At 42.6% G+C, this 26,260-nt stretch overlaps 1 protein-coding gene across 1 annotated transcript in view; it reads left to right on the forward strand.

Annotated features, from left to right (window-relative positions):
* Nucleotides 1-10,226: 10,226 nt before the first annotated feature.
* The window catches only part of TMEM150C (transmembrane protein 150C), an 88,562-nt gene continuing 72,528 nt past the window's right edge, over nt 10,227-26,260 (forward strand). The window contains exon 1 of the mRNA XM_010358929.2: nt 10,227-10,455. The gene's annotated coding sequence lies outside the window, so the exon portion shown is untranslated. The remainder of the gene's footprint in view (nt 10,456-26,260) is intronic.

The following is a 26,260-nucleotide window of genomic DNA, read 5'->3' on the forward strand; positions in this document are numbered from 1 at the left end:
AATGGCGTGAACCCGGGAGGCGGAGCTTGCAGTGAGCTGAGAGCCGGCCACTGTACTCCAGCCTGGGCAGCAGAGGAAGACTCCGTCTCAAAAAAAAAAAAAAAAAAAAAAAAAAAAAGAATCCAGAAACAAAAGATCATATATCATATAATTCTATTTATATGAAATATTAAGAATGGGAAAATCCATGGATACAAAAATTAGTTTAGTGGTTGTCCCTTGCAACCTTAATCTACTTTGGGGGGAATGAAATATTAAGAATGGGAAAATCCATGGATACAAAAATTAGTTTAGTGGTTGTCCCTTGCAACCTTAATCTACTTTGGGGGGAAGTGGGAGATAATGGGTATAGAATAATAGGACTGATAATAGGCAATGAAAATGTTCTAAAATTGATAGGGGTCATAATTGCCCAATTGTGTACATATACTAAATATCATTGAATATACCATTAAATGGGTATATTGTATGGTGTATGAATTATATCTTAATAAAACTGTGATTTTTAAAAAATAAATGAGTTAAATTTGTATGTATTGACTTGGAGGGATGTCCATGGTATACTTTTAAGTCAGAAAAGAGAGTTCTATAGTAATATACATACCGTAATCCCACTTTTTGTTTTAAAATGTGAATCAATATATGTACATGAACAAATTTTCAAAGGATGCATGCCAGACTGTTCATACTGGAGGTAGGAAGGAAGGGGAGATTATTAACTTTTTATTAGACATATTTGGATTTTTTTCACTTTTTTTTTGAGACAGAGTCTCACTCTGTCACCCGAGTCATCTTGGCTTACTGCAAACTCCACTTCCTGGATTCAAGTGAATCTCATGCCTCAGCCTCCTGGGTAGCTGGGATTACAGGCACGTGCCACCACGCCCGGCTTATTTTTGTAGTTTTTAGTAAAGAAGGGGTTTCACCATGTTGGTCAGGCTGGTCTCGAACTCCTGACCTCAAGTGATCCACCTGCCTCGGCCTTCCAAAGTGCTGGGATTACAGGTGTAAGCCACCGCACCTGGCCTTTTCACTTTCATTTTTAGAAAAAAGCTTTAGGTAGTTGATTAATTTATAAAAGTTTTGGTATACTTGTTGAAAATAAATTCCTTTGACCAAAGATATTTAAAACCCAAGAAAGGATCCACCAGCATCCATGTAAGATTGTAACAACCGGATTTCTCCCTGTGAATGACATTCATACAAGGTAACTCTGTTGCTTCCTACAGTTGCAAACACTAATGGATCTCCTTTTTTACCGTGCCAGTTAAACTGAACTCCAAACAATGGTTGGTTATAATATTCCTCGAGATTGTTTATACATTTGAAAGAATATTTGCGTTTCTTTGACTTCCATTTTCCCTTTCCCCAGCTTTTCCTTTCAGTTGCCTTTGGTGTGTTTGTAGGTGGATCAGGGCATTCAGTGTTTGTTAACACTTTCTATACTGACGGCGTCATCATTCTCATCTCCAAAGAGGTCCAGGTTGCTGTTCCTGTCACTGCTTAGCTTCTCAGTTTCACTTTTTAATTGGGCATGTAGGAAATGTATTTTTTTAAAGTGAAATAAAGAAAGAAAATCAAATCATTGAAAAAGAGAGTGGGGACAGAAAGAAAGGGAGATTGGAGCAGGGGAGAGAGTGGAGGCTGAGGGAAGGAAGTAGGGCAATCAAGCATACTAAAGGTGACCAGGACTTGCCCTAAAAGAGTAGAAATAAAAAGCAGACAGACTCCCAGGATGCTGTAAAAGTAGGATTAAGAAATAGGACTTAATTCCTGAGTGAAGATGAGATGGTTTGAAGAGAAAAGGAGTTGTTGCTAACTCCCAGATTTCAGGCTGGTCTATGAATAAGGAGGCTTCCTAGAGTGTGATTTTGAATTGGAGGTACTGGCTGGCTGATCACATAAAGACACAGGATGGATGAGTGGTTTGCAAAGAGATACCATTAGACAGAGGGAGAAACCAGTGTTAGAAGAGACAGGACCACGCGTAGAATGTTGAGGACCACGTCTGCACAAGAGGAGCTTCCTGGGAAGGAATATGTGAGAAGCAGTCAGAGAGGAAGAAGGAAATCCAGGAGATTGCAGTGACATCCCAGGAACAAAAGGATGGGTGAGTTTCAAGGAGGACAACCAGGAGCCTGCAGCAGTTAGCGGAACTTGGGACCAAAGGGTCATTCACTGTAAAGCTACAAGGAGCATTTTTGACAGAGGAGGTGTGGAATTGAAAGACTAGTGGGGGCTGAAAGTAAAAAGCAAGGACTGGAAGTAAAGGGGAGGTAGCAAGTGAAAACTATACTTTTGAGAATGTTCTCATCGAAGGGAAGGGAAGTGATGAAATTGGAGCTTGATTAAAAAGGCAGAATCTATGGAAGGTGTTTTTAGGATGGAGGAAATACGCATATGTTTGTAGGCTAAGTGGAATGACCACTTGAGAGGGAGGGATCAGGTACCAAAAGAGAGAGTATTAGGAGAGGACAGAATAAAGAATAACAGCTGATAGAGTTTGGCTTGGGAATAAAGGCTTCTTCTTTATTCTTCTAAGAAGGTAGAGAGAGAAAGAGAGATGAAAAAAGATACTTTTTGGTGGAGAGAAATTGAGAATATTTTCCAAGAGCCCCCAATCAGGGATGATATTGAAAATATGTAACAACCAGTGCAGAAAAGACACCAGCCTGTCAGACACTGGCTGCCCACCTCAGCAGATCCAGGAGGCCACCTTCTCCTTTTGCTGTTAACTCTTTAGTTGCCGGATCATAGCAAGGTCTCAGGGTAAAGACTGGGCAGTTGAGTGGCAGACAGCAGAGTGGGACAATAAAACAATCAGGCTGAAGCAACAGCACTTGCTTAGAACTTTAAAAAACTGAATAAGAATTACTAAAAGTCCTTAAAAACAGCCATTTGTGGCAAAAAGGATATCATACTGCAAAATAATTAGTCATCAGCTCTCTAATTTAGGAGGTTTTTTAAATCAGTAGAGAATGGATGACTTTCATAAGCTTAATGCATGTTGGCAAAAAGTCCAAAGAGGGGACTGATTAAAATCAAAATTGCTCGCTCTTTTGGCTTATTATCTTGTAGCAGATAAGAATCTCCTAGCTAAAATAGGGAAAATGGAGTAAAATAGGGAAAATTTCAGAACGCAGGATCTGGTTTTCATTTGCGGCTCTCCCTCTGAACACCAGTCGCAGATGGCTTTGCAACTTTGCTTCTCACTGAAGGAGGGTGGCAGGAGTGATACAGGAATTCAGAGAATAAAGGAAAATGCTCCGGAATTCCCAGATCACAATTGCCAAGTGCATAAGATGGAAACTGTCACCAAGGTAACATGTCACCTCCAAAGGAAGGTATCACTGTGCTTGTCAGTACCTCATTTTGGAAATACTTCTTCCTTATCACTCCAAACCATTGCAGCAATCTCACGCCAGATATGCTGGTCTGACAGCTGCTCACCTGCGAAACAGTCTGAAAACTTTGTCCTTGATCCGTGGTGTGCTGTAGCCTTTCCAAATAGAATTTTCTTACAGAAAGAGGCCTTGACAATCATCTTATCCAGGCCCTTTAGAGATGAGGAAACTACAGCAGATGCTTATTTAATAGAAGGTTAAGCAACATTTAGACCCCTCACTCTTTTAATCCAGTATCCTTATTTCTAACTTAGTTGTTGGAAAGCTTAAACTATAATTTATATACATAAAAAGGGAATTTCTTGACACATATTACATGCTAATAATTCAGGCAAGATGCCAGAATGAGACATCCTCAGAGGTTTTAAGATATAATATGGAGTGCATTATATTTGAATGAATAGCTGATATGCTGACCCAGCTGGGCTCATGGGTACAGTCAGAATGCAGCTTTATTCTCTTCCATTAAATCTGCTCCATGGGGCCTGTTTTCCTGCCCCTCAGATGACTGAATACACAGGCCCTATGACATTTTAGGCTACTCCCAAATAATTAAAAGACCTCTGATTACTTTTAGCCAAAAATACACTCTCATTTCAGTAATTAATATGCATAGTACAGGTCGAGCGTGGTGGCTCATACCTGTAATCCCAACACTTTGGGAAGTCAAAGTGTGCGGATCACTTGAAGTCAGGAGTTTGAGACCAGCCTGGCCAACATGGTGAAACCTCATCTCTACCAAAAATATTAAAAATTAACTGGGCATGATGGCGCACACCTGTGAACCCAGCTATTTGGGAGGCTGAGGTGGGAGGATCACTTGAACCGGGAGGCAGAGGTTGCGGTCAGCCGAGATTGCGCCACTGCACTCCAGCCTGGGTGATAGAGTCAGACTCCGTCTCAAAAAAAAAAGAAAAAAAAAAGGTTGTTAGAAGAGATAAGATACAGGCATACCTTGGAGATATTATAGGTTCGATTCCAAACTACTGTAATAAGGAGAATATTTCAATAAAGCAAGTCTCTCTCTCTCCCTCTCTCACACACACACAAATATATATGCATAGTACAATTTTACCCAGAAATTCATTTTTAGGTATATGCCCAAAGGAATATAAATCATTCTACCATAAAAACACATGGACCTGTATGTTCATTGCAGCACTATTCACGATAGCAAAGTCAGGGAATCAACCTAAATGCCCATCAACAGTAGGCTGGGATGGGCATGGTAGTTCATGCCCGTAATCCCAGCACTTTGGGAGGCCAAGGCGAGCGGATCACTTGAGCTCAGGAGTTTGAGACTAGCCTGGCCAATGTGGCGAAACCCTGTCTCTACTAACAGCACAAAAAATTAGCTGGGCGTGGTGGCGCACACCTGTAATCCCAGCAACACAACAGGCTGAGGCAGTGCTTGAACCCAGGAGGCGGAGGTAGTGACGAGCCAAGATTGTGCCACTGCACTCCAGCCTGGGCGACAGAGTGAAACTGTCTCAAAAAAAAAAAAAAAAAAAAAAAAAGAAAGAAAAGAAAAGAAAAAGAAATAGACTGGATAAAGAAAATATGGTACATATACACCATGGAATATTATGCAGCCATAAAAAAGAATAAGATCATGTCCTTTGCAGCAACATAGATGGAGCTGGAGGCCATAATCCTAAACAAATTAATGCAAGAACAGAAAACCAGACACCGCATATTCTCGCTTAGAAGTATAAGCTAAACATTGAATACACATAGACAGAAGTGAACAACAGACCTGCAGCCTACTTGAGTGTGGCAGGTGGGAGGAGGGACAGGATTGAAAAACTCCCTATTGAATACTATGCTTTTACCTGGGTGACAAAATAATCTGTACATTAAACCCCTGTGACACGCCGTTTACCTATATAACAAACCTGCACATGTACCCCTGAACCTAGAAGTTTTTTAAAAAATGTGTGGTATAGTAAAATAATCTTAAAAATTCCACACTTCAGTGGGAAAAGGTGGGTTATGGTAGGCTTCCTGTGTTTTCCTTTCAGCCTAGTGCTTCCACCTCTTTCTACTCTCACTAGCTACCCGGTTCCTCCAGGATGGAAGAGGGGAAGAAAGAGCTGAGGAGTTGGAAAGGTGTTGGATGGCTCTGGCTACCATGGCTACCTCTGGCCATGGCAGATGTTTCCAGCTGACTCTTTCTCTTATGAGCCCTGTGGTGGGTTTGTTGGACATCACTTACCACAGCCACTCTGCTGGGGAACTTCTTACCACCCATTCATCCCCTTGGCACGAACAGGTTCATTTTGCCTTTGCTTCGTTGCTTTAGAGTTTTGCCCTGGACCCTGAACATTTGGAGGCAAACCTCTGGCCTCTTTCTGCAGAGACCCCTGCCTTTCCAAGCAATCCTCTTGGGTACAATCAAGGCCAATCCTGCCCTGTGTCACTCTCTTAGACTTGTCTTCTGTGAGAGTAAATTACTTCCCCGACCACAGTCTCTACCTGATATTCAGGCCACTTTTGCTAACTCTGGTCCTTCAGGTTTCTCAGGCATGAGCCAGGCACCAGTCCGTGGTACTCCCCAAACTGCAGGGGACATCCGCGGAGCTCTCCAAGAGGTCTTCCTGAAGTCTTTCTCACCAGATTAAGGTGAGAGAAAAACCCCGTTCCCCTCCCTGTGGTAAGTGCAGAGAAAGAGCCTCTTAGAACGCCTATGACAGGGTAAATGAGAAATTCAGGAACACTCCTTTGCAAATCCTACATAGTAGTCCAGAACTTTGTTTGGAATGTGAGTGTGGTTGACAACTATTATCTGAGCCCTTTCTCAGAATGGGAATCAAATAAAGGCTTCCATTTAACATCCTGTGACCAGATGTATTCTTACTATCATTCCAATTGCTCTTACAAGGTTTTCTGTAATAGACAGTTTTGATAACAATAAAATGCCATTCCAATGAGACAGTCTTGCTCTGTTCCCAGATTGGAGTACAGTGGTGTGATCTCTGCCCACTGCAACCTCCGACTCCCTGGTTCAAGTGATTCTCCTGCCTCAGCCTCCTGAATAGCTGGGATTACAGGCATGCACCATCACACTCAGCTAAGTTTTTGTATTTTTAGTAGAGACAGGGTTTCACCATGTTGGCCAGGATGGTCTCGATCTTCTGACGTCGTGATCCACCTGCCTCAGCCTCCCAAAGTGCTGGGATTACAGGTGTGAGCCACTGCACCCGGCTGACTTTATTGTTTATCAGAGACTACTTGGATTACCAGTTGTTGGATAAGGTTTGACAATAACTTTGTTATACAGAGATTTTTATTATAATGAGAGTCATTGCAATTGGACCAGCAGCAGGGATTTACAGAATCCCTGAGAGCATTATTTATGAGCTGTGCTTCTCAATTCTGTTTTTTCAAATGAATTAGGGAAGTGATTTGAATCATAAAACAACAAAAACAAATTGACTGCCCAAGAGAAAGCAAATGAGCAAGAATATAAAATTTCTTTGTAATTCTAAATGTTCTGTAGTGGTTTCAGTTAGATAATAAATTCATTTATATCAGGAAAAACTACCCCCCTCCTCCCAACTCAGATAGATGGATGTTTGTGTTGTTCACCAGAGTTAGGACATCAACCTTGTAGAACAACATGGGGTCGAAATCAGGATGCCTCATTGTGGTTCTGTAGAATGTTGATCTCTCTGAGTATGGATCTCCATTTGACACAAAATTTTACAAAGTTTGTGGCTGGCATCTCTTTCTGGGCCTTACACTCTATTTCTTTCATGCCCCAGTCTCTAACTCTGTGCTTGGCTCTTTCCTCACAGCCTGAATCATTTTGGAACATATCAACAGATTATTTAAAGGTACAAAATGAACATTTGTATGTATTTTTTAAAAAGACAGCCAGTTGTAATCAAACTCCTTACCATCGGTAGGACACACACGAGAGTTCTGAGATCAGAGGAAGAGAGTTCACATATGAGAGGGCAGAACCAAGCTCAGTGGTGTAGGGGTTCTTGGGAACAGGGGGAGTGCTGCAGGTGTTAGACAGAGAACCTAAATCCTTCACCACCAATAGCCATTCCAGAGATGGCCTTTGAATTGGAGGCAGAAGTGGACAGAACCTTTATTCAATGTCACATTTTACAATGGATCAATGTGACAACCTCCCAAGTGATGCCAAGGAACAGCACATTCTCCGAGAGCTAGCTTCCTATAAAAAGGAGTAAGAAGAGGATGTAGGAAGATCCTCACAAATATGTGCTTACCTCATCAACACAACAATTCCTAACTCTCACTCCCCAAATACTCAGGACCAACCTGCCTTGGGGCCTTTACTGGTCTTTGTGAGGTAGAAGCAAGTGCTGGCTGGAAGCTTTCAGAGATTCATTTAAAATTCATCCCCCCGAAAAAATACACAAAAGAAAAAAGAGACAACCAGTTCTGGAAAAGTATTTCAGTCTTACACCCATATGTGATTTAAAATATCCACGGTCATATTGAGTACATGGTGGACAACAAATTTTAACAGATGGAATATCAAGAAAAAGGCACAGAGAAACCCGTGTTTTGTTTGTACTCTCGAAGCTTCACTCGAACTCTCATGACATTCACAGAATCTGCTTATAGCAACCAACTCTCCTTCATGGCCAGCATTTTAACATACAATTTCAGCTGGTATTATCACTGAAATGAATTACATTCCTGACTTTTTGGGTTTATTTGGAGATGAAGGCGGTGGTGATTTAGTGGTGCTGAGGAATGGCACTGAGCCTGCGATCCTCACAAACTCAAGTTGGTTTTTTTTAGGAAACACAGGCCTGGCTCTAAATGAAAATGAAAATGTTGAAATAAATTAAACGTGGTGCAAGGGCTCTCAATCCTTCCACAAAAAAATGGGGGAGGGGAAAGTAAGGGCGTTTTACAAATTGGGAGCCCTATTCCCAAGAAAGGCAGTGACATGGCATGGCCATGTCAGAATCACCTACAGTTCTTTGTCAGAATACCTTTGTTCTGGTTTCCCCCACCATCACCTCCAATCAGGTTCTGACTCTGGGTCTGAGGTGAACCCAGGCATCTCTATTTTTTCTAAAGCCTCCACTGGTGATTCTGATGTAAAAACAGAATACCACTTCTGTGTTTGAGGGACAGCTAATTATTTGGCTGGATCCAGTTCTGAAAGAATGAATTGGAAGGTCTAGCTAGAGGACTCTTTCCATTATTGCAGAGAGAAATGAATGGCATGGGGACAGGGAGTAGATGTATTATCATAGGTGGGGCTCATGGATGGGCCTCAAGCAATTCTTAACTTTGGGGGAGTCAGACCACTTTGAGGGTCTGATTCATGTGTAGTTACTCTCCTCAGTAAAATACACATAAGCTAATTCCCACAAAATAATAAATTCATTTATATCAGGAAAAACCACCCCCCACCCTCCAACTCAAATAGATGGATGTTTGTTCTGTTCACACAAACTGTTCCCACAAAATTAAGCATATACTTTCAAGAGCGTCTAGACTCTCTTGAAGTTTTTGCTTTTGCTGTTTTAATTGAATGGATAACTGTCCCACTCATTAAAATAAGGAAAACAAGAGAAGGCAAGATCCCTGGTCTCAGGAAGCTTACAGTCTAGTAGCCAGGAGAAAACAAGAAATCAATATACAGAAAAAAAAAAAAAAGAATCAATATACACATGGTAGACGATAATCACAAGAATTGTGGGAAAGGCAGAGTTCTGGAACAGAACATTAATTGCAGAATTTGAACATGCCGAATTGGAGAAGATTCTTAGAAACACCTGGTTGGGACGGGCGCGGTGTCTCACGCCTGTAATCCCAGCACTTTGGGAGGCTGAGGCGGGCAGAGCACTTGAGGCCAGTTTTGAGACCAGCCTGGCCAACGTGGCGAAACCCCGCCTCTACTGAAAATACAAAAATTAATCGGGCATGGTGGCTGGCGCCTGTAATCCCAACTACTCAGGAGGTTGAGGCGACAGAATCGCTTGAACCCGACAGGCAGAGGTTACAGTGAGCCGACATTGCGCCACTACTCCAACCTGGGCGACAGAGCAAGACTCCGTCCAAAAAAAAAAAAAAAAAAAAAAGGAAAAAGAAAAAAGGGAATGCCTGCTTGGAGAGACAGCAATTTAAAGGAGACAGGTGTGGTACGGAAGTCCCCAGAAGAATGGAGGGCAGACTGACAAAGGCGGATTGATAAAGGAGAGCCCCCTGTGGGAGGCCAGACAGGCTGTGTTTGGAACCTAGGCTCATGATGAGCCTGAGATAAAAGTGGCATTGATCCATGCTGCTGCAAGAGGTCACTGACATGGTGCCATGGGGTCCCATGGTAGGTTGGGGGTCTGGGGTGGGGGAAGCTGTCAAAACGCTGATGAACATAGTTTATGACGGACTCAGACGAGACCCGGGGAGGAAAGCTGCAAGCTGGCGCTGGGAGGGCGGCTTTAGTGTCTGCTGTTCATTGCCAGGGTCAGAAGTTGGCTCTGTGTTTGTTCAACAGGATGGTAAAACAAAAACAAAACAAACAAACAAACAAAAAAACGCGGGACAGCGCTGAGTGGAGGAGAACTACATTCAGCCAATGGGCATGAAAACGAATTTTAGCTGCTTTGTGCAAAAACCCTAGGTGTGCGGACGAAAGGGAGCCACGAAGAAGGTTACAACAGGTCAGGAATAAATAACCACCAGGCGGAGGATCCCAGATTCCGTCCTTCCTTTTGTTGGATGAGGAGTGCCAGGCAAACGCGTCCACAAAGGCTTCGGAAGGAAGCGGCTCGCCTGTCCACACCCGGCTCCTGCCCCGGGTGACTATTAGGGGCCCCGGGGGATGGCATAAGCCCGAGACCCAGGGGATCAACTCTCCCCCGAAGGCCTAGCAGCGGGGACCCCAGAATAAGTCGGGGGCGGGCCCCGGCGCGGCAGGAGGGGGCCGGGCGGGCGGGCGAGCAGATCCCACCCCTTCCTGAAGGAAGCGCCCTCCCCGCCGCGACTGCTGCCGCCTTCGCCACCGCCGCAGGTCACAGCCCCTCGAGGCGATAGCGGCCCCGCCGCACCAGAGCAGGTAGGCGCGGCGCCCCCTCCCCTGCCCGGGCCCGTCGCGCAGCCAGGGGGCGTCCGGCCCGGCCCCGCGCGCAGCCAGCAGGCGGAGACCGGGGACTGCCGGGGCTGCAGCGCGGCTGGGGCGGCTGGGTCCGCCCGGCTGCGGGGCCCTGCTCGGCTGCGGCCCCCTCCCATAGCGTCCTGGGCGCGGGGCCTCGCGCTCTAGCCCTCCGCGGGCGCACGCTTGCCGGCGAGTCCCGGAGTCTGTGCCGGCTCTGCCCCGCGCGCTGCGAACGCCCGAGCCGGCGCGCCTTGGTCCCAGCCGCCGCAGTGCCTCCAGCCCGCTTGCCCGCTCGCCCGCTGCGGCCCCGGCCCCGGCCCCGTCCTTTGACAGGTGTCCCCACCCCATCATCTCGTTATCGGGTGGACTCGGGTGAGAAGCGACCCCAAGTTTGACCTCCCGGTCCCTGCACTTTGCCGTTAGCCAGGTCAGGCTGGCTCGGGAAGCAGGGGATCCGGGAAGGAGGCACTAACTTGCTTTGCCCTGTGTACCGCCCTCCACTCTAAATGCACAGTCTTCTTTCCTTTCCTGGGTGCATACTTGGGAAGAAATGGGATTTTTGGTTTTTCGGCGGGAGGCTGTGGTAGGTGGGTTACCTAGGCTCTTTGGTAATCCGCTGCAATGAAAAGTGATTAGCTTTGGGTTCTGGAGAGAGTCTTTGAGTGGTTTTCCCCTCCTTAAATGAATCAAATGGAGAATGAGAGGGTTTTCCCATTTTAAATTAATACTCGTTTTCTCTCTACTCATTCCTTTCCTCCACCCCTACCCCTGCAGCACTTTATGATGTCCCAAACATTTCACTGGTCCTTTTGGTCAGATTTATTCCGGCCACACCGCCTTTCACGGTCGGGCCAGGATTGTGACTGCATGTGGGAACAAAGCTCAGGTAGAATGGAAGTCCATCTTCCCGAGTGAACCCATTCCGATGTCCTACATGCGAGGTCCTATTGGGGAACCAGATATACTAATGCCATGTTGAAAAATAAAACCAAACAGTTATTGGATCTAAAACAATAACAAAGCCTAAATGGCAGGATCAGTTCCTGCTTCTTTCTCTGCTTGAACCAAAGACATTTTAATAGTGCAGGGCTTTAACTCCATTCTGGTCAGCAGTTCATCGAAAGGATACTTGAGTGTGGGTGTATAAACTCCATCGTAGCAGTCATTAAACTGGCCTACTTAAAGTTTCCTATTCAAGGAAAAATTGTTAGGCTCATATATGTGACCTATCAAAGAATTTTAGTCTCAGCTCTCATGTATCAAATCCCAAACTTTTTCTTGTATGTGTTCTAGAGACTCCATATTTCCAGGATTAATTATAGCTGTCATCTATTAATGAGCTAGAAATGTGAGTTTAATCTTCAAGGCATAAGCATAGGAATTTTAATGGTGCGTTCCTTATACATTATTTAATAAATGTTGCAAGTCCCCCAAGTTGGAAGCTTACAAACTGGACATGGTAAATAAAAGGGTAAAGAAGTTTTGCTAACAATAATAACTAGTTGATAGATGTTATGACATTCACAAATATATTAAAGTATTTGAAAAACACTTTAATGCATGTTTATTATAGTCTGCCATTAGCTGAATGCAATCTGTTTGGATTATTTAAATTGGCATTTAAGTCTTCAGAGCAATTGCTTAATTTGTGCATTTCTCACAAATGCCTTTTCCATGTTGCTTTGTGAGGGGATAATCTGCTCTATGGAGTAATTTTTTTTTTTTTTGCATGAACACAATAATGCGTTATTTTTAGCCTTTGTTGTAGATCTACCACAATCATGTTCACAATGACCTTGCAGGGGTTTTTGTGCTCACTTTACCTGCTTTGCAGTTGTCAAGAGGGAAGGCCCTTTGCTTTACACTCTTGTCTATCTTCCTGCTTTGTCTCCCTTGTGACCCACACCTCTTTAGTACAGTGGGTCAGATTAGCAGGGCAGCCTGGAGTCATGAGAGAGGAAAAACTAGCTGGCCCCTGCAATCTCAGCCATTTGGTTTCACTGTAATCCGGCCATTTGGGATCAGTTCAGTAACCAATTAAGCAAGACAAACACTGACAAGATAATGTGTTACTTCTCAGTCATTCGCTTTCACAGAAGAATCAGTAACGCTCAGAATCAGCACTACAGTGTGATTAGGTTCTAGTAAGGGTCAAATGAGATGTATGCTGAAGTTCCCAAAACATTATAGTTATTGTCCAAGTGTTATTGAATCCGGATCTAAGTTCATGAAAAGAGTAGGACTAGACACAGGTGTGTAATAAGTGTGCCCTACCTTTTTGTTTGTTTGTTTTTGAGACAGTCTTACTCTCTCGCCCAGGCTGGAGTGCAGTGGCACAATCTCAGCTCACTGCAACTTCCGCCTCCCGGGTTCAAGCTATTCTCTTGCCTCAGTCTCCCAAGTAGCTGGGATTACAGGCGTCCGCCACCATGCCTGACTTTTTTTGTTTGTTTTTCTTTTTTTTTTTTTGTATTTTTAGTAGAGATGGAATTTCACTATGTTGGTCAGGCTGGTCTTGAATTCCTGACCTCAATTGAACCACCCACCCTGGCCTCCCAAAGTGCTGGGAATACAGCCATGAGCCACCATGCCCAGCCCCTGTCACACACGTCCCTGTGAAGAGAGTCCACCAACAGGCTTTGTGTGAGCAACATTGTGTTTATTTCACCTGGGTGCAGGCAGGCTGAGTCCGAAAAAGGAGTCAGCAAAGGGTGGTGGGATTGTCATTAGTTCTTACAGGTTTTGGGATAGGTGGTGGAGTTAGGAGCAATGTTTTGTGGGCAGGGGGTGTATCTCACAAAGTACATTCTCAAGGGTGGAGAGAATTACAAAGAACCTTCTTAAGGGTGGGGGAGTGCAAAGAACTTTCTTAAGGGTGGGGGAGATTGCAAAGTACATTGATCAGTTAGGGTGGAACAGAAACAAGTCACAGTGGTGGAATGTCATCAGTTCAGGCTATTTTCACTTATTTTGTGGCTCTTCAGTTGCTTCAGGCCATCTGGATGTGTACGTGCAGGTCACAGGGGATAAGATGGCTTAGCTTGGGCTCAGAGGCCTGACAGCCCTTACTTATTTTAACTATAAAGTTTTACTCCTGGAGCTGATGGTGCCATGTATCTTTATGCTTTTCATAGTTGTTTAACTATTTTCAAACTTATTCAAAAATTATTGGAACTTTAAGTTATTGTTATCACCAAATATCATTTCCTGGTATGTTTAGATTTTTTTTTTTTTTCTGGTATGTTTGGATTTTGAAAGACAACTTGTGGCAATGGAAAATCAATCATCATGCAAAGAGATTTTTAGATCAGCTATTTGGAACATTTTGAGATAATCGTGAAATCTTTGGCAGTAGCCTTCAAATTCAGCCCCAAACTGTTCTGAGTCAAACCAGCTCTGGTAGGTAGGGCTTGAAGCTCTTTTACCAAGTGAGAAATGAATATTTTCCTTTTTGGCATCTACAAACAGCCTGTTCCAGATCAGTGCTGTCCAAAAGAACTTTCTGCACTGATGGACGTGTTCTATAATCTGTCTAGTATGATAGCCATGAGCCACATGTGGCTATTGAACACCTGAAATGTGGGCTAGTGTAACTGAGGAACTGAATTTTAAATTTTATTTAGCCTTAATTAATTTAAATAGCCACATGGGGTTAGTGGCTACCATATTGGGCAGTATAGTTCTAAATTTTCTCCCCACGTTTCCTAGAGAGATAGCACTTAAGGGCAATTATCTTTTAATTAGAAAAAAAAAAAAGTGGCAGTTGGCATTGATAATACCAGAATTGAGATTTGACTTCATAATCCTATTGCTATGAAAAACCACTTGTGAGGCCACGTGCAGTGTCTCACGCTTGTAATCCCAGCACTTTGGGAGGCTGAGGTGGGTGGATCATGAGGTCAGGAGTTCGAGACCAGCCTGGCCAATACAGTGAAACCCGTCTCTACTAAAAATACAAAAAAAATTAGCTGGGCATGATGGCAGGTACCTGTAATCCAAGCTACTTGGGAGGGTGAGACAGGAGAATCGCTTGGACCTGGGAGGCGGAGGTTGCAGTGAGCCAAGATCATGCCACTGCACTCCAGCCTGGGCGACAGAGCTAGACTCCATATCAAAAAAAAAAAAAGAAGAAGAAGAAGAAAAGAAAAACCACTTGCACTTGCTCTGAAGAAGATACTTTGTGGTGAAGTTCAACTCTACTCTAAAAACAGTTTCTCTTTTTTAATTTCTATATGTCTGCTAGCCCTAATAATAAGCAGCACCCAGAGTTGTTTAGATGCTTGGCCCCTCATGTTAATGTTCATGAACTGGAGCTTATTTGCTCTTTTGCACATTATAGATCATGTATTCTTAGAGTCAGTTTCTTTATGTTTCAATTTTTCAAGGGAGAGGAGTTCAGGGAAAGGTAGGACATAGGTAGTGATGCACATCTCTCGCGCTCTTCCCTTGATTGCAATCACAGAGACCCTGTGAAAAGTCTGACAAATGGGTACTCCTGGCTCTAGGAGCAGCTGAAGTCTCTGCCTCTGTTGAGCCCTTCTTGTCTGGTTTCTTTCTCTTGGGTTTCAAACCCAGATCCTCTTGCTCAAGTCCAGCCTGTGGAGATTACCAAATCCACTTAAGGTATAACCTACCATTATTTTGGGATTATAAAATTATAAAATTATAAAAATGGGATTTGATTTAGCATCAACCATGTTGTTTCCATTTTTAAACTAATTTGCTCTGATTAAAACCATTATTTTGATCATGGAGAGGGACATGTTGTTAATTAGACTGTTTTACAAGACGCTGCCTCTCATGTTTCTTGGGTGAGTGATGCTCCCTCACCCAGCATAAGTATCTAGGGTATTTCTCTCCAGGCCAGGGCTCAGGGTCCTGGGGGTTCCCCTCCTCTGGAAGGGACTCTCCCTCAGTCAACTATTTAAACATTTATTGACGATGTTTGTGCTAACTGATTAAAGTATAGATTGAAATAACCCCCAAATTTTCCGTCTTGAAGGTATTAACACCCGTGATAACATTTCCCAGATTAGTGTCCATCCCATAGGGTGATGGGGGTGCTTGAATAAATGCTCCATATAATCTTTTTTATTTATTTATTTTGGAGATTTACAATGCACAATAGCATGGTAAAGCCTCTGAGATGAGATACATATACTTATTTAACTTTTTATTGTTAATGTTTTCTGTTCTTTTCTTTTCCCTTTTAGTAGAGACAGAGTCAGGCCAGGTGGGGTGGCTCACGCCTATAATCCCAGCACTTTGGGAGGCTGAGGTGGGTGGATCACAAGGTCAGGAGATCGAGACCATCCTGGTGAACATGGTGAAACCCCATCTCTACTAAAAATATAAAAAAATTAGCCACGCGTGGTGGTGGGCGCCTGTAGTCCCAGCTACTCGGGAGACGAAGGCAGGAGAATGGCATGAACCTGGGGGGCGGAGCTTGCAGTGAGCGGAGATCGCACCACTGCACTCCAGCCTGGGCGACAGAGTGAGACTCTGTCTCAAAAAAAAAAAAAGAGAGACAGAATCTTACTCTGTCGCCCAGGCTACAGTGCTGTGATATGATCATATCTCACTGCATTCTTGAACTCCTGGCCTCAAGATATCCGCCCACCTCAGTCCCCCAGCAGCCCCCCAAGTAGCTGGGACTATAGGTGTGTGCCACCATGCCTGGCTGTTAGTGTTTTCAAAACAATTTTTCTTACAACACTTACTGTAGTATTTTTCAAATTACGTGTTTGGGTTGTAAAATCAATTGAACAGGTTAGGATCAGCATTTTTCTTGATGAAATAAAATGTGTAATAGAAGTGGTCACAGTGCGTCCTTCTTAGTGAGGGTTACTAGTGTTTGATGAAACTTTGGCTCCTCCATGTATAACAAGTACCAGGCCACAAGGCAGTGGAGAGTAGTGGTTAAGAGCACTAGAGAGGCTGGGCACGTTGGCTCATGCCTTAATCCCAGCAGTTTGGGAGGCTGAGGCAGGTGGATCACTTGAGGTCAGGAGTTCAAGACCAGCCTGGCCAACATGGCAAAACCCCATCTCTACTAAAAATACAATATTTGTCAGGCGTGGTAATGTGTGCCTGTTATCCCTCCTCCAAGAAAAAAAAAAAACAACAAACAAACACTAGAAAAACAGGGCCCTGAACCCCTAGGTTCAAATCCTAACTCTGCGTCACTCAGTCCATATGTAATAAGCAGCATATATGCATATTTATTATTTGCATTATTATTACATAAGTGTATATGTGTATACTGGTTCATGATGTAAAATATTGCCTATGAAACTAGGCTTGGGATCCACTTCAGGAAACACTGACCTAAGACAAAAATAATAGCTAACAGTGAGTAACATTATTGCGTGCTTACCAAGTCCTCCATGCTGAATGCTTTACATCTGTTATTTTGTCTCTCACAACAGTCCTTTGATGTAGGTATTGCCATTATCCTGCAGTACCTACATCCCAGTAAGTAGTGAAGGCAGAATAGGAACCCAGGCAGTCTGGTGACGGCCCAAGCATTCAACCACCTCACCTCCCATCTTACCATGTGATAGTGATACATAGATGGACACCTACAAAACTGTGAGGTTCAAAAATTGTAGAGCATTGTACAAGTACAGAAATAAGCTGATGCCAGTTATTTTCTGTATAAGAGGAGGCCTGATGGGTGACAGGGGAGTCACTTGCACATTTAGGCAGGAAGAGACCTCACTGCTGCCAGCCTGTGGTCTCTGACGGTTAATGTCCTTGAAAAAGCAGCCGTATGCCCAAAGAAATGTGATTGTCCCAGAGACTGACTACAGATTGTGTCTCCAGAGCTGTCTTCCTTCCCTCCTAACCACTTCCTAACTTCTGCACACATTTGTTTGTACAAATAGGACAAATGGTCTAAATAGATACATCCATCTTATAAATCTACCACTGTTTACTACATCCTAAGTTGTCTTTTCAAAATCACCTCCTGCCCACAAGTGCCTCGTGACATAGTTTTAATAAAATAAATAGAAAACAATGTTGTTTTAAGAATTTCACATGACAAGAGAAGTCTTGAAATTGAGGCTGGAAATATTTTTTCTCCAGTGCAATCTAGAAAGTAAAACTAATTTCATTTTGGAAGTAGATTTCAGTTTTCCTTAAAGGTCAAACTTAATGTAATTGGATCACTTGAAGTCCATAAACTTTGTCAGGTAGACTAGAAGAGGCAACAGCTTGCCATCATGCTTACTTTTCTTTAAAAAGTACAGAAGCTGTGTCTAACATGTGAAAAATTCTAAAGCTATTCAGATTTTGTTCAAGGCTGTAGAATGAATCGTCCATCTCTGAGGACAGTGATCCAGACTCTGTCTGTGGAATACAAAGGAGCAAGATGAACTGCCTTTGAGAAAACATTGAGAGTTGGGTAATACTTTTAGACAAGTGTAGACAAAGCTTAAGAAGTCACTGTGCTTAACTATGGCAGTATAGGAAATTAGCCCACAGTTTAAATGATGTTATTTAACTCTGAAGCAATTATAATGAATTATAATGACAATCAACTGAATATAAACATAAATGTCTCCAAAAATAGCATAGCTTTACTATTCATCAAACATTTTATTTATTAACAAAGTAGATTTCTTACTCTTTTTTTACGCTTATGATGACTTGACTGCCAAAGAAATATTTAAATGGCAATAAGTGGAAGTTTTAAAGCATAAATTAAAACTGTATGTAGCTAAAATTAACATTATGTATTTTTTAAACTGTGCTGGTTGATAAAATAGTCTTTCAAGTTATTTTCATTCTGTTGATTCATGAGTGAATAGTGTTAATTAAGAAATGTTGATACCATTGTAATGCAATCCAAATAGAAATAGTATTTTTTTTACTGAACTTGAAGTATTTGCAAATTAAAATTAGAATTCTGTAATATAATCATCCTGGAACTTCTAATGGAAATATATCTCCTGGAATTTCTAAATTCTAGTTTGCACTAAAACTTAAAGTGTATTTATATAGAAACACTGATAACTAAAATATACCTACATGTAGTAGCAGGAATATTAACTTGTGGGTGACATTTTTTTCTGCCTTTGTGGTAGTATGTTCCCACATACCATAGACTTCAAAAGTATGGCATTTTGAAACATTTTCCAGTCTTGTCATCGACAGCACAGTGTTCACAAAAACCATATTTATCTCCTGTATTTTTAGCAGCTAATAGAATTGTTCTTGAGGGAGCTGATTATCTTTTCTATGACATTTTGATTGGTGTTTCCCCATTTTAATTTCAGCTTACATGTGGCATAAAATTGATTTATATGAAAAGGAGTGGCTTGCCATTTTATAACAAAATTTTCATTGTATATGTATGCACATAAAAATAAAGACGAAAATTCTCCATTAACTGATTCGCAGAACGATATAGTTATGATCAAATAGTGGCACATCGTGATCTTTTAAGATCAAGCCACTGACCCAAATCAATGTTCATTTACAGAGCCATAAATGTAGCAATTCAGAAATGTTGCTTTTTATTAGCTATCGGACAATATTTGTGAATTCCCTAGCACAGTCTCTGGCTCAAAGTAACTTTTTTTTTCACTCTTGTTTCTTGTTCATAACACAGGTTCTAACTTATTTTATCACATGAGAAATTAAAGAGGATTGTTCTGGATGATAACTGCTCCCCTGTTCAGTGTCTCAGAGTTAGAAAATGCCTTTGGAAGGCACGCAATTTATTTCTTTAGAGTCTTGGCTTAACCACAGCCATCACAGAAGGATGAGACTCCATTCCACTTTGGCCTATGAATATTTTATATTAGTTCTTGACATATTGTTTGTCCAGGCCAACTTAACATGACTCTGATGTTGTACCTTAAGGCTTACTTTGGTTTCATCTGGCTTCTAGTTTGCTTGCTTGTTGCATATTTACCTTGCCTTTCCAAATAAATCACTATCTCTTTGTGTTTAGAAATTTTATTAAGTAAATGTTTTTGTCTTAGGGCATTTGATGGTTTTTCGATAGGAGTCAGCTATTTTGTAAATAAAGTCCAATTGGAACACAGCCATACCCATTGTTTACATGTTACCTGTGACTGCCTCTACATGGACACTGAAGAGTTGAGTAACTGGAACAGAGATCATGTGGCCCATAAAGGTGACAATACACTGGCTTGCCTGTTGTTGACTGAATTTTTAATTTTGATTAATTCAAATTTTAATAGCCTCTGTGGCTACTGGACAGCAGTTTCAGATGGAACACAAAGGTGTGCTTTCCTCCAGGCCAGTTAACTATGTGATTTGGCTTCTTGTGCTGCCCTAAGATGAAGCACCCTTCCACTGGGTTCTTCAGACAGACCATTGACCTTTGCCCATGGCTGGCCTGGGCAGACCCTGGAGTGAAGAAGTTCTTGATGAGGTGCTACCTTGGACAGCACCACAAACCCGGAAGAGATGGCAAGCGAGGCAGGGGGCAGAGGTTCTCAACCATGGCTGCACAGTAAAATCATCTGAAGAACTCTACAATTCCAGCTGCACCCCAAATCTATTAAATCAGAATCTCTGGGTGGGTCAGGGAGCTCAGACACCAAACTTTTTTTTTTAAAGCTTCCCAAGTGATTTCATTGTGCTCTACTGGCTGGGCAACATCACAGGTGAGCAAGGTAGCCTGTGTACTTCAGAATTCCACCATGTCATCACAGGCATGCGTATAAGCAGATGGGCAGGGAAATGGACACATGAAGGCCAGTGGACCCCTAGCTTAGCTTAACAGGAAGGCTGTGGTGGGGACCTGTTTTCCCACCTGGTTTCTCTAGCACCAGGACCCATTTGCTCAGTAGGGCCAAAGTGTAGATTTGTGTGTGACAGGGGTGAGCTTCAAAGAAGGAAAAATGTAGGATCTTCCAACTCACACATCCAGTGCTTTCCACTTATATATTCAAAAACATCTATAGAACATGTTTTAATCCATTTTTGTGTTGCTATAAAGGAACACCCAAGGCTGGGTAATTTATAAAGAAAAGAGGTTTATTTGGCTCCTAGTTCTGCAGGCTGTACAAGAAGCATGGCGTCAGTATCTAGTTCTGGTGCGGGCTTCAGGCTGTTTCCACTCATGGTGGAGGGTGTGGGAAAGCTAGTGTGTGCAGAAATCACATACTGAGAGAGGAGGCAACCAGACAGAAGGGAGGGAGGGGCCAGGCTCTTTTTAACAGACAGCTTTCTTGGGAACTCATAGAGTGAAAACTTACTACTGTGAGGATGCTACCAAGACATTTATGAAGGATCAGCCCCCATTACCTAAACCCCTCCCATTAGTCCCCACCACTAACATTGGGTATCAAATTTCAACATGAGGTTTGGAGGGATCAGATATCCAAACTATACCAGAGTGCCTACTGCATGTTTAAGATATGCCACACTTATTCAGTCTAGTGGAGTGACCGCCGTGTAAACAGTTACCATACAGTGGAGTATGCATGCTAATTGAGAGGCATCCTAGGGTACCATGAGAACACAAGGGGCAGCCGCCCTGGATAGATAAAGGGAGAGACATCATGTGGTGCTTTCCAGAGGTGGTGACACCCAAGCTGAGTCTTTTAGGATCAAAAAGAGTAGTCACGTGAAAAGGAGAAAATAAAAAGCAGATACACACTGGGATGAGGCTGTGGCTGACTTTTCTATGCCTCTAAGTCTGAACACTATAAGACAGCTCCTTCCTAAGGAAGACTGTCCCTGCTATTTTAGCAAACCTCATGGAGTGTCCTTATTTTAACTGGCCTTTACGATTTACTCATTCATTCATTCATTCAAATATGATTTACTGAAGCATTGATATGTGTAGACATAATCTAGGTATTGGTGGTAGAGCGCTGAACAAAATGGACATTTCTGTCCTCGGGGAGCTTTATATTATAGTGGGGAAGACAGACCGTAGAAAAATAAATAGTGTAGTGTATGCTGTATGTGCTATGGAGAAAATAAATCATGGTAAAGAATTTAGAGTTGCTGGAGAATGTACTCTAAGTCTCATTGCTGAATGAGGCAACCCCCTTCCACCCTTTCTCATCCCAACTCTTCATTCAGCTCCCAGTCACTCCTGTTTATTTCTTAAAGAACTGACAATCTGGCTCCATGTCTTCCTGTACCTCCCTTTCTCCCCCAGCTCTTGCAGTAACCTATGGCAATGACATCATCCTAGACGGTCTGACCGATGAATTCAGCCTCAAACTCCATTGGACCTTCTTAGCATCTTCACCCCCACTAAACCATACCTACGCACTCTCAACCCTCCACCCAACTCTTGTCTGGCTGCTATTTTTTTCACCTCAGAAATCTTAACCCCACTATCCCATTCTCTGAACATCACTGTGCATCCTTTGGACATAACTGTGCATCCTTCCAGCTCTTTCTTTTTTTTTTTTTTGAGACGGAGTCTCGCTCTGTCACCCAGGCTGGAGTGCTGTGGCCGGATCTCAGCTCACTGCAAGCTCCGCCTCCCGGGTTCACGCCATTCTCCTGTCTCAGCCTCCCGAGTAGCTGGGACTACAGGCTCCCGCCACCTCGCCCGGCTAGTTTTTTGTAGTTTTTAGTAGAGACGGGGTTTCACCGTGTTAGCCAGGATGGTCTCGATCTCCTGACCTCGTGATCCGCCCGTCTCGGCCTCCCAAAGTGCTGGGATTACAGGCTTGAGCCACCGCGCCCGGCCCTTCCAGCTCTTTCATACCCTACTTCCTCCATCTCTTTTTTCATTGAGACATCTAGTCTCTTGACTTCCCTCAGCTGCCCAAACTCTTTCTTATAGATCCATCTGTATCTCTGTTTTCACAGGCTATAAAGAACTGCCCAACAGTGGGTAATTTATCAAGGAAAGAGATTTCTTTGACTCATAGTTCTGCGTGACTGGGGAGGCCTCAGTAAACTTAAAATCATGGCAGAAGGGGAAGCAGGCACGTCTTATATGGCGGCAGGTGAAGAGAGAGAGAGTTCATGAGAGAGAGCATGTGAAGGTGGAACTGTTAAACACATATAAAACCATCAGATATTGTGAGAACTCACTACCATGAGAACAGCATGGGGGAACTGCACTATTGATCTAATCACCTCCCACCAGGCCCCTCCCCCAACACATGAGGATTATGGGGATTACAATTCTAGATGAGATTTGGGTGGGGACACAGAAATAAACCATATCAGCCTCCTTTCCTCAGAGGATATGATATCCATTTTTCTTTGTGTTTAAGACTAGTGCCTCACCTGAACCTCTAATACCATCTCCTCTCACCTCCTTTGGGTCCGGGGCTTTTGCTCTATTATTATATTCCTCTCTTCTGTGGTCCTGTACCTCTGTCTGCTCTTTGCTAGCTCCTTCCCATCAGACAAGCATTTGCAAGTTTCTTCCATTCTAAAAAATAATTCTCCTGGGTTAAATAAATTAAGGTAGATCTCTACAATAGAATACTATGCAGTCATCTAAAATATTGACGGAGTTGTATATATCTCCAATAAAGAGACGAGTACAAAAAGAAGTGAAAAAGTTTAAAGAGCTTTGTTAAGTGATTTACTTTTTAAATTTTATTTACTTACATGGTTAATCCTTACTTGTGGTAGAATCCACATAACAGAATTGACCACCTTCACTATTTTTAAGTAGTCCTAAGTATTTTAACATTGCTATACATGCAATCTCCAGAACTTCTTTCATCTTATAGAACTGAAACTCTATACCCATTAAACAACTCCCCATATCCTCCTACCCCTAGCCCCTGGCAAACATTGTTCTACTTTTCTCTATGAATTTAATTTCTCTAGATACCTCATGTAAGTGGAATCATAAGGTATAGTATTTGTCTTTTTGTGGCTGGCTTATTTCACCTAGCGTAATGTCCTCATGATTCATCCATGTTGTAGTATGTGTCATAATTTCCTTCATTTTTTAAGGCTGAATAATATTCCATAGTATATATGCCACATTTTAAATCATTTTATTTTTGAAGAAAAATATTTTTGTTAGTATATGTAAATGTGTATATTCATATGAATAGATTACATGCAAACATGCACACATATATATTTGTGCAAAGGATTGCACATCAAATGTAACAGTGGTTATCTCTAAATTGGGGATTTTTTTTTAGTACTTCTCATCTTCTTCTTTATCACCATCTCTACCTTGTGAAGTATTTCCAATGAACACATTTTCCTATAGTGAAAGCCAAATGAGATTACCCCTCCATGGGTCTTCATTGGCTGCAATGCCATTACCCCCAGGATGGGTCACTTGTCCACCTCTCTAGCTCACCTGTCACCACTCTCTGCCTTACTCATGATTCCCTGAGTGTCACAAACTCTGTTTCCTGCACACACAAGTGGTTGGGTGCCTTGTAGCCCTGCCCATGCCCTGGTATCTGCATGCAGTGCCTCCTCACCAGCTTAAAGCCTTCACATCCCTGAAGACCCAGCCCAGGGCCATTGCCTCCTCGCTTGCCCACCGCCTGCCCCAGTGCTGGGTTAGTTTCCTCTCTTTGGAGCTCCCTGGTTTCCTGTACCAATTTCCAGCTGCTGCACTTGTTTCCTAATTAATTATCTATGAGTTGCATGGGAGTGGGACTGTGTCTTCGTATTCACACCATCTAGCACAGAGCCCAGCCAACAAGCTCAGCAATTTGGGGAGCCACTTTTGGTTGAGAGGGACTGAATTGCAGCATGCTAAGAAAGGCAGCTGGGAAAGGAGACGGAAGACTTGCTCTGGGGCCCTTCATTCCACAACACCCTGCTGCCCCTTGCATGAACAATGTAAATATTTTAAAATGTATTACATTTTATTAAAAATAAACGAGATGTTATTGAAAATAAATTTGATATTTAAATGATTGAAAAACTACGTTTTAATTTTTTAAGTAATTTCAGCTGTTTAGGAGGTACATGTCCAAGTTTGTTACCTAAATATATTGCATGATACTGAAGTTTTGGATACAATTGTTCTCATCACCCAGATAGTGAGCGTAGTACCCAATAGTTAGTTTTTCAGTCCTTGCTATCCTCCCTCCCCTCTCTGGTAGTCCTCATCTTTATGTCCATGAGTACCCATTGTTTAGCTCCCACTTATGAGAACATATGGTATTTGTTTTTCTGTTTCTTCATGAATTCGCTGAGGATAATGGCCTCCAGCTGCATCCATGTTGTTGCAAAGGACATGATTTCATTCTTTTTTATGACTGTATAGTATTCCATGGGGAATATGTACCACATTTTCTTTAACCAGTTCCCCACTGATGGGTACCTAGGGTGATTCCATGTCTTTGCTATTGTGAATAGTGCTGTGAGGAACATGAGTGCATGTGTCTTTTTGGTAGAAAGATATATTTTCTTTTGGCTATATATCCAGTAAGAGGACTGCTGGGTTGAATGGCCGTTCTGTTTCAAGTTCTTTGAGAAATCTCCAAACTGCTTTCCACTGTGACTGGACTAATTTATATTCCCACCAATAGTTCCTAAGCATTCCCTTTTTTCTGCAGCCTTGCCAACATTTGTTGTTTTTGGACATTTTGGTAATAGCTATTCTGACTGGTGGGAGATGGTATCACATCGTGGTTTTGATTTGCATTTCTCTGATAATTAAACCTTTTTTAAATTATTTATTCTTTGAGACAGTGTCTTGCTGCAATGCCCAGGCTGGAGTGAAATGGCACAATCTCAGCTCCCTGTAACCTCCGCCTCCCTGGTTCAAGCTATTCTCCTGCCCCAGTCTCCCAAGTAGTGGGGACTACAGGCGTGTGCCACCATGTCCGGCTGATTTTAGTATATTTAGTAGAGATGCGGTTTCACCATATTGGCCAGACTGGTCTTGAACTCCTGACCTTGTCAAGTGATCCACCCACCTTGGCCTCCCAAAGTGCTGGTATTACAGGCATGAGCCACTGCACCCAACTGATTAAACCTTTTTTTTTTTTTTCATGTTTGTTGGCTGCTTGTATGTCTTTTTTTGAGAAGTGTCTGTTCCTGTCTTTTGCTCATTTTTTATTTGGGTTATTGTTTTTTGCTTGTTTAATTGTTTCTCATAAATTCTGGATATTAGACCTTAGTTGCATGCATAGTTTACCAACATTTTCTTCTCCCATTCTGTAGGCTGTCTGTTTACTTTGTTGATAGTTCTTTTGCTGTGCAGAAACTCTTTAGCTTAATTAGGTCCCACTTGTCAATTTTTGTTTTTGTTGCAATTGCTTTTGAGAACTAAGTCATAAATTCTTTCCCAAGGTGTTCCTGAATGGTGTTTCCTAGGTTTTCTTCTAGGATTCTTATAGTTTGAAATCTTACATTTAAATATTTAATCCATCTTGGTTAATTTTTGTATATGGTGAAAGGTAGAAGTCCAGTTCTATTTTATTTATTTATTTATTTATTTATTTATTTATTTTTGAGACGGAGTCTCACTCTGTTGCCCAGGCTGGAGCGCAGTGGTGCGATCTTGGCTCACTGCAACCTCTACCTCCCGCGTTCACACTTGGGAGGCCTCCCAAGTAGCTGGGACAACAGGCACCCGCCAGCATGCCTAGCTAATTTTTTGTATTTTTAGTATAGACGAGATTTCATTGTGTTAGCCAGGATGATCTCGATCTCCTGACCTCATAATCTGCCCACCTCAACCTCCCAAAGTGCTGGGATTACAGACGTGAGCCACTGCACCCGGCCCCAGTTTTATTTTTCTGCATATGGCTAGCCAGCTATCCCAGCACCATTTACTGAGTAGGGAGTCCTTTCCCCATTGCTTATTTTTTGT

This window comes from Rhinopithecus roxellana, chromosome 2 (assembly GCF_007565055.1).
Source record: "Rhinopithecus roxellana isolate Shanxi Qingling chromosome 2, ASM756505v1, whole genome shotgun sequence".
Lineage (NCBI taxonomy): Eukaryota > Metazoa > Chordata > Mammalia > Primates > Cercopithecidae > Rhinopithecus > Rhinopithecus roxellana.